This window comes from Arachis ipaensis, chromosome B1 (genome assembly GCF_059453495.1).
Source record: "Arachis ipaensis isolate K30076 ecotype BB chromosome B1, ASM5945349v1, whole genome shotgun sequence".
NCBI lineage: Eukaryota > Viridiplantae > Streptophyta > Magnoliopsida > Fabales > Fabaceae > Arachis > Arachis ipaensis.
In genome coordinates this window covers 98,805,422-98,818,994 of record NC_142436.1, presented here as the reverse complement: position 1 = coordinate 98,818,994, position 13,573 = coordinate 98,805,422, and the positions used below count along the sequence as shown (strand labels likewise).

The window sequence follows — 13,573 nt, the reverse complement described above, 5'->3', positions numbered from 1 at the left end:
TCTTTTGAACCTTGAAAGAGGAATGAAGAGATCAAGCTAGAAATGCTTTCTCATGCTGGACCAAATTGGGTTTGGATGGGTATGTGACTATAACCCTCTCAATACTTGATTTGGGAAATGCATGTGGTATAATCAGTGACCATACTTCATCTCTTCTCTTGAGCAATTGACCAAGGAATTGGCTATTGATCAAGATTTGAGAGATTGAATTGCAAGAAATTGTAATTCAATCACTTAAGATTGCCAAGGAGATCAATGAGTGCATTGATTGAGGAAGAGATGAAAATGAACTTGATCCGGAGAATCGCAACATCTCCTAAGCCCAATGAACTCCCCATCTCTGATCTTACCCATTCTCTTTAATTTCTGCCATTTACTTTTATGAGCAAATCCCCCATTCCCATTTACAATTCTGCATTTTATTTTCAGTCATTTACTTCCAGTCCTTTAATTCTAGCATTTACTTTTCTGTTATTTACATTCCCGCCATTTTATTTTCTGCAACTCTCAACCCAAATTCTAGATTCTCTCAACTAGAACATTCTTCTAATTAAAGTTTCTTGATCAATCAATCCCTGTGGGATTCGACCTTACTCTATTGTGAGTTTTTACTTGACGACAACTTCGGTACACTTGCCGAAGGGAGATTTGTTGAGAGACAAGTTTTCCGCGCATCATCAAGTTTGAGGCAAATGTTGGCGCAAGCTTTTTGCTTCCCTGGGTGAGATTTTTGCAAACCAACGTTTGACCTCAAGTTTGAGGCAAACGTTGGCGCAAGCTTTTGGCTTCCCTGGGTGAAATTTTGCTTTTCCTCACGTTTGAGCTTAAGTTTGAGGCAAACTTTAGCTCAAATGTGAGTCCTCCCTTTTGCCCTTTCCATCTTCTTTTCTTCAACCTTCTTCAAAGCTTTTTCACCTATCATCAATCAATCAAAAGTATCAAAGCTATGCTCCAAATCATGAGATTGTTTCTCTTTCATAATATATGACAATTATAGCACAAAATCTCATGAAAATGCATCAATTTATCCATGGTTGATTGAATCAAAGGAAACATGAAATTCTACCCAATTGGCTTACTTATGGCTCAAGAAAGTGCATAAAATCTATTGAAAACAAAAGAAAAAGGCTAGTGAAACTAGGCTAAGATGACCTGTCATCAACGATCATCACATCCATCATATTGAAGTGCGAATGAATATCTTAGAAGCGGAATAAGTTGAATTAAATAGAAAAACAGTAGTACTTTGCATTAATCTTTGAGGAACAGCAGAGCTCCACACCTTAATCTATGGTGTGTAGAAACTCTACCGTTGAAAATACACAAGTGATAAATGTTCAGGCATGGCCGAATGGCCAGCCCTAACAAAAGTCTAAGATTGCATAAAACTAATCAAAGATGATCCCAAGATATAAATACAATAATAAAAAGTCCTATTTATACTAAACTAGTTACTAAGGTTTACAGAAATGAGTAAATGATGCAGAAATCCACTTTTGGGGCCCACTTGATGTGTGCTTGGGCTGAGCATTGAGCTTTAGGCATGTAGAGGCTTCTCTTGGAGTTGAACGCTAGTTTGTAACCTGTTTCTGGCGTTTAACTCCACTTTGCAACCTATTTCTAGCGTTTAACTCCAGAATGCAGCATGGAACTGGCGTTCAACGCCAGTTTGCGTCATCTAAACTTGGGCAAAGTATGGACTATTATATATTGCTGGAAAGCCCTGGATGTCGACTTTCCTATGCAATTGAGAGCGCACCATTTGGAGATCTTTAGCTCCAGAAAATCTACTTTGAATGCAGGGAGGTCAGAATCCAACAGCATCTGCAGTCCTTCTTCAACCTCTGAATCTGATTTTTGCTCAAGTCCCTCAATTTCAGCCAGAAAATACCTGAAATCACAGAAAAACACAAAAACTTATAGTAAAGTCCAGAAATGTGATTTTTATTTAAAAACTAATAAAAATATACTAAAAACTAACTAAATTATACTGAAAACTAGGAAAAAACAATGCAAAAAAGCGTATAAATTCTCCGCTCATCACAACACCAAACTTAAATTGTTGCTTGTCCCCAAGCAACTGAAAATCAAATAGGATAAAAAGAAGAGAATATACTATAAATTCCAAAATATCAATGAAACTTAGCTCCAATCAGATGAGCGGGACTTGTAGCTTTTTGCCTCTTGAATAGTTTTGGCATCTCGCTTTATCCATGAGGTTCAGAATGATTGGCATCTATAGGAACTCAGAGTTAAGATAGTGTTATTGATTCTCCTAGTTCAATATGCTGATTCTTGAACACAGCTACTTTATGAGTCTTGGCCGTGGCCCTAAGCACTTTGTTTTCCAGTATTACCACCAGATACATAAATGCCACAGACACATAACTGGGTGAACCTTTTCAGATTGTGACTCAGCTTTGCTAAAGTCCCCAATTAGAGGTGTCCAGGGTTCTTAAGCACACTCTCTTTTTTCTTTTTGCTTTGGACCTTGACTTTAACCGCCCAGTCTCAAGTTTTCACTTGACACCTTCACGCCACAAGCACATAGTTAGGGACAGCTTGGTTTAGCCGCTTAGACCAGGATTTTATTCCTTTAGGTCCTCCTATCCACTGATGCTCAAAGCCTTGGATCCTTTTTATTATCCTTGCCTTTTGGTTTTAAGGGTTATTGGGTTTTTTGATATTGCCTTTTGGTTTAAAGAGCTTTTGGCTTTTTCTGCTTGCTTTTTCTTTTTTTCTTTTTTTTTTGCCATATTTTTTTTTTCTGCAACCTTTTGTATTCACTGCTTTTTCTTGCTTCAAGAATCATTTTTTTGATTTTTCAGATTATTAAATAACATTTCTCCTTTTCATCATTCTTTCAAGATCCAACATATTTAACATTCATAAACATCAAATTAAAAAGACATATGCACTGTTCAAGCATACATTCAGAAAACAAAAAGTATTGCCACCACATCTTAAACTAGTTTCAAGGATGAATTCGAAACCATGTACTTCTTGTTCTTTTGTTTTTAGAAAAGTTTTAATTTAAGAGAGGTGATGGATTCATATTCATAACTTTAAGGCATAGACACTTAGACACTAGTGATCATATAGTAAAGACACAAACATAAATAAAACATAAAGCATAATAAACGAAAAACAGAAAGTAAGAACAAGGAGATTAAGGAACGGGTCCACCTTAGTGAGGGTGGCGTCTTCCTCTTCTTGAAGAACCAATGGTGCTCTTGAGCTCCTTTATGTCTCTTCCTTGTCTTTGTTGCTCCTCCCTCATAGTTCTTTGATCTTCTCTAATCTCATGGAGGATGATGGAGTGCTCTTGGTGCTCCATCCTTAGTTGTCCCATGTTGGAACTTAATTCTCCTAGGAAAGTGTTGATTTGCTCCTAATAGTTTTGTGGAGGGAAGTGCATCCCTTGAGGCATTAGTGGTTATGGAAAAACAAAAAAAAGCAATGCTTTTTTTCCATACCAAACTTAAAGTATTTGCTCGTCCTCGAGCAAAAGAAGAAAGAAAGGATGAGAAGAAGAAGAGATAGAGAAGATGGAGGTGTGTGAATGGTTCGGCCAGGGGGGTTTAGGTGGTAATAACGTGTGAAAAGGAAAGAGTGATGGTTTGAATTTAAGTGGGTGGGTGTAGGTGGGTTGTATGATGGTTTTGGAGGAGTAATGGAAGTGATTGGTAGAGATTAATTGAGGAAGAATGTTATGAAAAGGTGTGAAGATGAGAGAAGAAGTGGTGGGGATCCTGTGGGGTCCACAGATCCAGTGGGGCCAAGAACTTAACATCCCTGCTCCAATTAGGCGTGTAAAATGCCCTTGCTGTGCAATCCTGGCATTTAACGCCAGACTGCTGCTTGTTTCTGGCGTTAAACGCCCAAATGTATCCTGTTTCTGGCGTTTAACGCCAGGTAGATGCTTGTTTCTGGCGTTAAACGCCAGCTTGATGCCTGTTTCTGGCGTTAAACGCCAAACAGATGCTTGTTCTTGGCGTTTAAACTCCAGACTGCTCTTCTCCAGGGTGTGCTGTTTTCAATGCTATTTTTCATTCTATTTTTGATTTTTCAGTAGTTTTTGTGACTTCACATGATCATCAACCTAATAAAACACGAAATAACAAAAAGAAAATAAAATAGATATGATTAAATAACATTGGGTTGCCTCCCAACAAGCGCTTCTTTAATGTCAATAGTTTGACAGTGAGCTCTCATGGAGCCTCACAGATAATCAGAGCAAGGTTGGAACCTCCCAACACCAAACTTAGAGTTTGAATGTGGGGGTTCAACACCAAACTTAGAGTTTGGTTGTGGCCTCCCAACACCAAACTTAGAGTTTGACTGTGGGGGCTTTGGTTGACTCTGCAGTGAGAGAAGCTTTTCATGCTTCCTCTCCATGGTTACAGAAGGAGATCTTTGAGTTTCAAACACAAGGTTATCCTCATTCAGTTGGAGGACCAATTCTCCTCTGTCTACATTAATCACAGCTCTTGCTGTGGCTAGGAAGGGTCTTCCAAGGATGATGGATTCATCCTCATCCTTCCTAGTGTCTAGGATTATGAAATTAGCAGGGATGTAAAGGCCTTCAACCTTTACTAACACGTCCTCTACTAGTCCATAAGCCTATTTTCTTGAGTTGTCTGCCATCTCTAATGAGATTCTGGCAGCTTGCACCTCAAAGATTCCCAGTTTCTCCATTACAGAGAGTGGCATGAGGTTTATCCCTGATCCAAGGTCACATAGAGCCTTCTCAAAGGTCATGGTGCCTATGGTACAAGGTATTAAGAACTTTCCAGGATCCTGTTTCTTCTGAGGCAATCTCAGTTGATCCAGATCACTTAGTTCATTGATGAGCAAGGGAGGTTCATCTTCCCAAGTTTTATTACCAAATAATTTGGCATTCAGCTTCATGATTGCACCAAGGTACTTGGGAACTTGCTCTTCAGTAACATCCTCATTCTCTTCAGAAGAAGAGTATTCATCAGAGCGCATGAATGGCATAAGGAAGTTTAATGGAATCTCTATGGTCTCCAGATGAGCCTCAGAGTCCTTTGGTTCCTCAGAGGGAAACTCCTTATTGATCTCTGGATGTCCCAGGAGGTCTTCCTCACTGGGGTTCACGTCCTCTCCCTCCCTTGTAGGTTCGGCCATGATGATCAATTCAATGGCCTTGCACTCTCCTTTTGGGTTTTCTTCTGTATTGCTTGGGAGAGTACTAGGAGGGGTTTCAGTGATCCTTTTACTCAGCTGGCCCACTTGTGTTTCCAATATTTCTAATGGAGGACCTTGTTTCATTTATGAAACTTAGAGTGGCCTTAGATAGATTAGAGACTATATTTGCCAAGCTAGATGGGGTTTGCTCAGAACTCTTTGTCTTTTGCTGAGTGGATGATGAAAAGGCTTGCTATTGCTAAACCTGTTTCTTCCACCATTATTAAAGCCTTGTTGAGGCTTTTGTTGATCCTTCCATGAGAGATTTGGGTGATTTCTCCATGAGGGATTATAGGTGTTTCCATAGGGTTCACCCATGTAATTCACCTTTGCTATTGCAGGGTTCTCAGGATCATAAGCTTCTTCCTCAGAAGATGCCTCTTGAGTAGTGTTGGATGCATCTTGCATTTCATTCAGAATCTGAGAAATCATATTGACTTGCTGAGTCAATATTTTGTTCTGAGCCAATATGGCATTCAGAGTATCAATTTCAAGAACTCCCTTCTTCTGAGGCGTCCCATTACTTATAGGATTCCTCTCAGAAGTGTACATCAACTTGAGTTCTTGAGCTTCTGCAGGCATTTTCTTTAGGTAAATGGATCCACCTGCAAAATGGTCCAATGGCATCTTTGATAATTCAGACAGACCATCATAGAATATATCCAGGATGGTCCATTCGGAAAGCATGTTAGAAGGACACTTTTTGGTCAGTTCCTTGTATCTCTCCTAAGCTTCATAGAGGGATTCACCTTCCTTTTGTCTGAAGGTTTAAACATCCACTCTAAGCTTACTAAGCTTTTGAAGAGGAAAAAACTTGGCTAAGAAAGTCGTGACCAACTTATCCCAAGAGTTCAGGCTTTCTTTAGGTTGAGAGTCTAACCATATTCTAGCTCTGTCTCTTACAGCAAATGGGAAAAGCATAAGCCTGTAGACCTCGGAATTAACCCCATTGGTCTTAACAGTATCACATATCTGCAAGAATTTAGTTAAGAACTGAAAAAGATCTTCTGATGGAAGTCCATAAAACTTGCAGTTCTGTTGCATCAGAGAAACTAATTGAGGTTTCAGCTCAAAATTGTTTGCTCCAATGGTAGGGATTCAGATGCTTCTTCCATGTAAATTGGAATTAGGTGTAGTAAAGTCACCAAGCATCTTCCTTTCATTGTTATTATTTTCAGCCATGTCTCCTTCTTTTTCTAAATTTTCAGTCAGATTTTCTCCAGAGAGTTGTGCTTTAGCTTCCCTTAGCTTCATCTTCAGAGTTCTTTCAGGTTCAGGATCGGCTTCAACAAGAATGTTCTTGTCCTTGTTCCTGCTCATATGAAAAAGAAGAGAACACCAAAGAAAATATGGAATCCTCTATGTCACAGTATAGAGATTCCTTATGCAAGTATAAGAAGAGAAGAATGTAACAAGGAGAAGAGGAAAAACTCGAACACAGAGAGGAAGATGGTGTTCGAATTTTGGGTGGAAGAGAAGTGTTAGTAGATGAATAAATAATTAGAAGGAGATGAGAGAATGAATTTCGAAAATAAAAATAAAAAAATATTTTTGTTTTGAATTTAAAATTAAAAATTAAAATTCAAAAATTTTAAAAAAGAAAAACGAAATTAAATTAAATTAAAATCAATTAGTTAATTAAAAAGGAATTTTGAAAAAGATGAAGGTGATTTTCGAAAATTAGAAAGAGAGAGTTAGTTAGGTAGTTTTGAAAAAGATAAGAATCAAACAAAAAGATAGGATTAGTTTGAAAAAGATTTGAAAATTAATTTTTGAAAAGATAAGAGGTTAGAAAAGAAGTTAGAAAAGATTTTGAAATTGATTTTGAAAAGATGTGATTGAAACTTATTTTGAAAAAGATTTGAAAAAGAAATTTAAAAATATTTGATTTTGAAATCAAAGTTGATTACTTGACTAACAAGAAACTAAAAGATAAGATTTAAAATTTTAAAGATTGAACCTTTCTTACTAGGCAAGTAACAAACTTAAAATTTTAGAATCAATCATACTAAATGCTAATAAGATTTTCGAAAATTATGAAAAAGATTTTTGAAAATTTCGAAAATTATGAAAGAAAAATGAGAAAGATTTGATTTTTGAAAAAGATTTGAAAAAGATAGAATTTTTAAATTGAAAATTTGATTTGACTCATAAGAAACAACTAGATTTTAAAAATTTTTTAAAAAGTCAACTCAAATTTTTGAGTTTGATGAGAAGAAAAAGGGAAAGATATTTTTTTGATTTTTGAATTTTTAATGATGAAAGAGAAAAACACAAAATTGACACAAAACATAGAAATTATGAATCAAAATAACTAATGAATGGAAGAACACTTTGAATGTCAAGATGAACACCAAGAACACTTTGAAGATCAAGATGAACATCAAGACTTATTTTTGAAAATTTTTAAGAAAAGAAAAACATCCAAGACACCAAACTTAGAAATTTTTAATATTTAGACACTAACAAATTAAAATTACATATGGAAAACAAGAAAAGATGCAAAACAAGAAAATTTTAAAGATCAAACAAGAAAACTTATCAAGAATAACTTGTAGATCATGAAGAACAAGAAAGAAACTCAATGCATGTGTTTTCGAAAATTTTTTAAGAAAAATAAAAGGATGCAATTGACACCAAACTTAAAAATTGACACAAAACTCAAATAAGAATCACAAAATTATTTTTGATTTTATGATTTTATTAAATTTTTTTTGATTTTTCGAAAATTAATTGAGAAAAACGAAAAAGAAGAAATCTTTTTTTTCGAAAATAAATAAAAGTAAAAAGCTTAAAAATAAAATAAAATTACCTAATCTGAGCAACAAGATGAACTGTCAGTTGTCCAAACTCGAACGATCCCCGGCAACGGCACCAAAAACTTGGTGTGTGAAATCGTGATCATTCCTTCCTTGGTAACGCCGCTAAAAACTCAATACGCACGTTCATGTTCTTAATTCTGTTTCACAACTTCATACAACTAACCAGCAAGTGCACTGGGTCATCCAAGTAATAAACCTTACGTGAGTAAGGGTCGATCCCACGGAGATTGTCGGCTTGAAGCAAGCTATGGTCACCTTGTAAATCTCAGTCAGGCGGATTCAACTGATTTTATGAATTGATAAGTAAAAGATAAATAAAATATAAAATAGGATAGTGGTATTTATGTAATTCATTGGTGAGAATTTCAGATAAGCGTATAGAGATGCTTTCGTCCCTCTGAACCTCTGCTTTCCTGCTGTCTGCATACAATCCTTCCTACTCCTTTCAATGGCAAGCTGTATGTTAGGCATCACCGTTGTCAATGGCCACCTGTCCTCTCAGTGAAAATGGTCCAATGCGCTGTCACTGCATGGCTAATCATCTCTCGGTTCTTGATCATACTGGAATAGGATCCATTGATCCTTTTGCGTCTGTCACTATGCCCAGCACTCGCGAGTTTGAAGCTCGTCACAGTCATTCAATCCCTGAATCCTACTCGGAATACCACAAACAAGGTTTAGACTTTCCGGATTCTCAAGAATGGCTGTCCATGGGTTCTAACTTATACCATGAAGACACTAATATCTTGGACTCGGTCCCCTATATTAGATATCCAAGAGATATCCATTCAATCTAAGGTAGAACGGAAGTGGTTGTCAGGCACACGTTCATAAGTTGAGAATGATGAATATCTTAGAAGTGGAATAAGTTGAATTGAATAGAAAAATAGTAGTACTTTGCATTAATCTTTGAGGAAAAGCAGAGCTCCACATCTTAATCTATGGTGTGTAGAAACTCTATCGTTGAAATACACAAGTGATAAATGTTCAGGCATGGCCGAATGGCCAGCCCTCACAAAAGTCTAAGATAGCATAAAACTAATCAAAGATGATCCCAAGATATAAATACAATAGTAAAAAGACCTATTTATACTAAAATAGTTACTAGGGTTTACAGAAATGAGTAAATGTAAATGATGCAGAAATTCACTTCTGGGGCCCACTTGATGTGTGCTTGGGCTGAGCATTGAGCTTTACACGTGTAGAGGCTTCTCTTGGATTTGAACGCCAGTTTGTAACCTGTTTCTGGCGTTTAACTCCACTTTGCAACCTGTTTCTGGCGTTTAACTCCAGAATGCAGCATGGAACTAGCGTTCAACGCCAGTTTGCGTCATTTAAACTTGGGAAAAGTATGGACTATTATATATTGCTGAAAAGCCCTGGATGTCTACTTTCCAACGCAATTGAGAGCGCGCCATTTGGAGTTTTGTAGCTCCAGAAAATCCACTTTGAGTGCAGGGCGGTCAGAATCCAACAGCATCTGCAGTCCTTCTTCAACCTCTGAATCTGATTTTTGCTCAGGTCCCTCAATTTCAGCCAGAAAATACCTGAAATCACAGAAAAACACAAAAACTCATAGTAAAGTCCAGAAATGTGATTTTTATTTAAAAACTAATAAAAATATACTAAAAACTAACTAAATTATACTGAAAACTATGGAAAAACAATGCCAAAAAATATATAAATTATCCGCTCATCAAAGATTATCAAAAATTGAAATTTGCATAAGCTAAATTGAATTGCAACACTGAAATGTAAAAATTTCAGAAAAATTAAAGTGTTTCAAAGAGAACTTTCTATTCTACCCTACTCCTAATCCTATTGCTCTCTAGCAGAGCCAACCTTTTTAATGAAATGAAATTGATGCCTTTATATAGGCTTTACAAAATGAAAAATGAAATTAAAATTGAAAACATAAATGAAATTCCTAATCTAGCTTTTTCTCGTGCCTTTGAGTCATGTTAATGGGCTTTGGTTGCTTTTGATTTGAATGAGAGTGGATCTGGATGCATTTGGTGGCTTGGGTCTGTGAAGAATTGGATCCAAGATGGCACTTGATGGCATGGGTCAAGATGCACTTGGTAACACTCCCAGTGGAGCGTTCAGTTTGGAAGTGAACGTTATGTTCACTTGTCATGTGTGCTCCCTTGGGTGCGCCAATTTCCCTCCTAGCGTTGCCATAGTGAACGCTACGTTCACTCTTCAAATGCTGCCTCTCTTGGTTGCTTCCTTGGTGCACTTGTTTCTTCGAAAATGTTCACTTAGTGAATGTGGCGTTCACTTTTTGAATGCTACCATTTTTGCTGAGCCTTCCTTGGTTGGTTTTTGGACCTTAAAGATTCCAATCACTTGTGCTTTAATTTCATGCTAAATATAGATTGCTATATATCGTTGGAAGGCTTTGAATGTCAGCTTTCCAACGCAACTGTAAGCACATCAATTGGACATCTGTAGCTCAAGTTATGGTCCTTTGAAGAAGGCATGGTTATGCTGTTTTGGAGGCCAAAAACGTTCACTAAAGTGAACGTGACGTTCACTAAAGTGAACGTGACGTTCACTTGCTTGAACCCTGCATTGGAGGCTAAATTTAGCACCAGCTTTTGAGGCCCAAACTTAATGTTCACCCATACTATTATATATCGTTGGAAAGCCTTGAATGTCTACTTTCCAATGCATTTGAGAGCTAATCATTTAAAGCTTTATTGCTCAATTTATCTTCCTTGGAAGGTGAAGAGGTCAGCTAGCCTTACTGCAGGTTGATACTATGTTCAACTTTGCACTTTTGGGGTAAGTTTTCTCCCTCAGATTTAGTGTCTGATGAGTGGAAAAGCGATTCTACACAACTCACCGGCAAGTGTACCGGGTCGCATCAAGTAGTAATTACTCACATGAGTGAGGTCGATCCCACAGGGATTGATGGATTGAACAATTTTAGTTAGGTGGTTAGTTTAGTTAAGCAAACAGTTGATGAATTGAGTGATTTTGATTGACAGAAACTAAATTTCAAGTAAATAAAGGTGTAGAGGGGAAATTGACAGAAAAGTAAAGTGCAGAGGAGTAAATTGCATAAAACTTAAAGAACAAGAAAGTAAAAGAGCTGAAACTTAAATTGCAAGAAAAGTAAATTGCAGAAACTTAAACTACAAGAAATATAAATTGCTGAATCTAAATTGCTAAGAATTGTAAATTGCTTGAAGAGTAAAAGGGATTTGGGTGCTGGAATTCAGAATTCAACAAGAAAATGTAATCTGAAGCAAATCAGAAAGCTATTAGATGAAGGGATTTAATTCAGTAGAAAAACAAAAAGGAAAATTTCTTGGAGAAACAAACAGCAAGAGAACTTTATTCAATTATGAAAACCTAAAAAGAAATTGAAGATTGAAGAAGAGAAATGAGATTAGAAAGCAGATCTAGATCTCAATTGATCTCTTGATCAAGCAGAAAAGTAATTGCAGAAGAAATGAAAATTAAAACAGTAAATGAAACTTAGATCCAATTCTCAAATTCCCAAAACAAAAAAGTAAAAGTTGCAGAAGAAGAAAATAAAAATAGAAACTAAACTCAGATTCAACTTTTAGAACAATTGAGAAGAGAGGCAAAAAGATGATTCTCAAACTTAGAAACAATGAAGCTCTTCAATCTCAATTCAAATTCTAAGAATAGATAGCAGAAGTTGCAGAAGAAATAAAAATGTAGAAAGAAAAACTCATATACCAATTCCCAAATTTAGCACAATTCAAATCAAAGTGAAAACTGAAATGGAGCTAAAAGTACCAAGGTAAAAGTTAAATGAGCTAAAAGATCCCTTTACAAATAAAATTAACTCCTATTTATACACTTTCTATTTTTGGTTTTCAGAATTTGGAGTGGGCTTTTCAAGTTGGTGAAGAAGTGGATCCAAGATCGCTTTTGATTGAAGATTGGAACATGGGCTACCTCTAGTGGAGCGCTCAGTTAAGAAAGAAAACGTAGCGCTCCCTTGCCTTGTGCCTCCCTTGTAGTGTAGCGCTCAGTGAAGAGTTTTAACGTAGCGCTACATGCCTTGTATGTTGGTTTCCACTTTCGATCCCTGGCTGTCCCCTTTTGCCAATTTCCTCATCATGTGTAGTGCTCAGTGAATGAAGAGAACGTAGGCCCTTTCTATGCATGTGTGCCCCTCTTCGACCCTTGCTGGCTTCCTTTTGATAGCAATTTCCTTACTTGGTGTAGTGTAGCACGCCTTTGTGTGCATGGTTCGAACCTGGCTGCTTTATTTTGGCCAATTTCCTTGTACTAAGTATTGTTGTGTAGAACTCAGTAAAGTGCTTGCAACGTAGCGCCCTTCTTTGCTTGCGCATGGTTCCCATTTTGAACCTTGGTGCTCCCCCTTGGCTTCAATGTGCCTTGCTTTTCTTCTTTTGCCATGCCCAAAAATGTTAAAACATTTTAATGTAGCGCTCAATTAATTGAACACCGGGCTTGTTTGCTGAGCTTCTTTTCGCGCTCCGTTGTGTACATTGAACGCTATGCTTGGCTTTGCTTTGGTGAGCTTTGTCCTCTAGCATTCAATTTATGAACGCTTCGCTCAATTAGTGAGCGCTATGCTTGGTTCCTTGAATGCTACGCTTTTATGGCTATGGCCACACTTTGGTTGAACACGCTTTCATGGTTCTTTTTTTCTTCTCCTACAAGCAACCAAATAAACGTATCACAGTATCACCAAATTCACAAGGTTTCTAAATCCTTCATAAAATCAACTAATTCTAGCTTAAACCTTATGATTTTGTGTTAATTAAATATTGGTTGATTGATTTAACATAACCATGAAAATTCACTCCAAATCACTTACTTATAGTGCAAGAAAGTGAATAAAACCTAATGAAACAAGTGAAAAATGCTTGAAAAGCTAGTATCAGATGACTTGTCATCACAACACCAAACTTAAACCTTGCTTGTCCCCAAGCAAGCACTAAACATAAGAAGAAATGAAATGAAACAAAGAAGCATGCATGTCCTTATTTAGCATATAATTGAACTTGGTTCATGGGGTTTTATGCAGACAAATGTAGCTCAATTATTCTTAGCTATCTGATACGAAATGTCTCTTTGATGGTTTACTAGAGTTGCTGCTATAATGCCTTGCTTTTTGATTGATCCTTGTTAGCTTTTTCTTTCTTTCGTTTGCTTAGAAAGCTTATTTCTTAATGAAAGCTTGGTGGCAAGTGTTGAAGCAGCTTTTTGGCTCAATTTTTGCTCAACACTTCTTCACCACAGACACTTGACTCACAATTTCTTCCTAGGAACATTGATACCCAGCATCTCTTTGGATCACTAAATGCTTTGTAACTAGGTTGCCCTTGATAATGGACTTTCGGCTGGCAATCCCAGATTAGTTAATCCAAGTGGCCAAGTTTTAAAATACTCCTCAGAACCTAATTGTCCAAGCATATCCTAGTACAAAAGTACCACAGGCATATGTCCTAAGGTCAAATTTATTGGTGTCTAGCCTTATTGTTTGTTTCTTTGCCAATTCTTGGCTTTTCTTTTTTTTCTTTCTTACT

The 13,573-nt window shown here is 36.8% G+C and overlaps 1 non-coding gene across 1 annotated transcript; it reads left to right on the top strand.

Moving 5' to 3' along the window:
• Positions 1-5,892: 5,892 nt before the first annotated feature.
• On the top strand, positions 5,893-6,000 carry LOC148577615 (small nucleolar RNA R71). Its single transcript, XR_015904009.1, has one exon. It is a non-coding gene; the product is annotated as a small nucleolar RNA R71 (small nucleolar RNA).
• Positions 6,001-13,573: the final 7,573 nt, after the last annotated feature.